This window comes from Macaca fascicularis, chromosome 20, assembly GCF_037993035.2.
Source record: "Macaca fascicularis isolate 582-1 chromosome 20, T2T-MFA8v1.1".
NCBI lineage: Eukaryota > Metazoa > Chordata > Mammalia > Primates > Cercopithecidae > Macaca > Macaca fascicularis.
In genome coordinates, this window is record NC_088394.1 from 44291684 (window position 1) to 44293960 (window position 2277).

Genomic DNA, 2277 nt, shown 5'->3' on the forward strand with positions numbered 1-2277 from the left:
GAGCCCGCCGCGCGTCCCCGCTAAATACCACACACTGCGGCGGCGACCATGAGGAGGCGCGGCCCCGCGCGTTGGGAGCCTGGGGGCGGGGCTTCCGCGAACGCGCGGGCGCGCAGGCGCACAGGCGTTGGCGCGGCCGGCGGCGGTCTCCGCGGGTGTCGCTGTGTGGGTCTGCAAGGGCAGCGGTAGGTGCGGGGCTACTCGGCTACCGTTGCTGCGCCCGTGCACCGCGCGTTCAACAGATCCTGGCCCGTGGCACTCTGGCCCGCGAGAAGCTAGCTCTTGCCCGCCGGATCAGGGCGGCTTCTCCCGCGGCGCTTTGTTCCGGGGCCGCGTGACCCCTGGCTCCGGCCGGAGGGGTCGCCCAGAGGGATGAGACCCCCAGGCTGGCCGCCGCTGCGGCCTCGTGCACCCCCGCCCTGTTTTGTCTGCTGATTTCGCCCGCGCCTGCACGGATCCTTCCCAGCTCCACTCAGTCCCAAAGAGAAAGCGGCTGCCCTGGCCACCAACCGGGACCCCACCCCTAGGGAAATTCCCAGCCTCTCCCGTGGTTGAGCCGCTCTTCAGCAACAGCGGGACGAGCTTCAAAAGCTTGTTTCAGCCAAAAAGTGGGTAATGGGAGAAGCACGCCTTTTCCTCTGTGTCCATCCTCATCTAGAAAGTCCCTAATTAGGGACTCTGCGTTCCACTTCTTGAAATAATAAAAGGAAAACGTCACTTGCAATTCTTTGATGGGTGCTATGAGCAGAAGCAAGCATCTGAGACATTTACAAGGCCTGATTGGATTTCCATGTAAGAGCCATTAAAATGGTATTCTGGCCGGGCGCGGTGGCTCACGCCTGTAATCCCAGCACTTAGGACGCCGAGGCTGGTGGATTACCTGAGGTCAGGAGTTCGAGACCGGCCTGGCCAACATGGTGAACTCTTAGCGGGGTGTGGTGGTACGCGCCTGTAGTCCCAGCTACTCGGGAGGCAGAGTCAGGAGAATCGCTTGAACCCGGGAGGGAGAGGTTGCAGTGAGCCAAGATGGCGCCACTGCACTCCAGCCTAGCTACAGAGCAAGACTCCGTCTCAAAGATAACAATAATATGGTGTTCTGTGTGAAAACTAAAAAACAGTTACTCTTTATATGGGATTTTAGAAACGAGGGACTCGTCTCCTCCTCATCACCTCCAAGCTCCCCACCATCAGCAAATCTCTTTCGGTAGGAAGTTTTTAAGCAAGTGCTCCACTGAGAACATAAGTTTCAGCAGAAAAAAATTATCCTAGGTACTAACACAAGCTGTTAATTTCCGGCTTCCCTCAGCAAATTGGTAGTCTGCAACTGTTGATACTTCTGACTCTCTTCTCAGTCTAATAATACTTTGCTTATTGTGGCTGCTCTTTTCCTCTGGGACCATTAGCAGATCCAAACAATGTTTCTTGAAGTTGGGAAAGTAAAGAAACGCTCTTAGCCGCAAGCGTCATACACTACTAATATGCTGGTCCCCAAAGTCCAAAAGTCAGTTAAAGAACTTGGGTGAGTTATATAGGTCCATATAGTTTTCGATCGCGCTATCATTCATTTTTGCAACAACCAATATTTTCAGAGGGAGCCTAAGATGTTCTGTATACACTGTGCCCGTCATGGAGCTTACCAAAAGTGAGGAAGACATTTATGTATTCGTTCGTTTATTCAGGCAGACACAATGCTAGGTTCTGGAAATACGGAGCTGCTAGTTCTGAACTCAAAACACATACAGTACAACTCAGTGGTGGACACAAACAATCTCCTAAGTAAATGTACCACTACAGTGTGAAAAAATTGCAAAAGAAAAAAAGGTGTCTGGTACTACGAAGGTGTATAATAGGACAAGTATATAATAGGATAAGTGACTGAGTAAGGACGTGAAGGATTAGGGATTATAAGGAATGAACTGGTTCAGGCAAGGCATGGTAGTTCATGCCCATAATCCCAGCACTTTGGGAGGCCAAGGAGTCGATTGACACCAAGAGTTTGAGAACAACCTGGGCAACACAGCAAGACCCAATTTCTACAAAAAATTAAAATATTAGGGAGCTGGGCATGGTGACTCACACCTGTAATCCCAGCACTTTGGAGGCCAAGGTGGGCAAATCACCTAAGTTCAGGAGTTTAAGGCCAGCCTGACCAACACGGTGAATCCCCATCTGTACTAAAAATACAAAATATTAGCTGGGTGTGGTGGCAGGTGCCTGTAATCCCAGCTGCTTGGGAGGCTGAGGCAGGAGAATCACCTGAACCTCCCAGCTACTTGG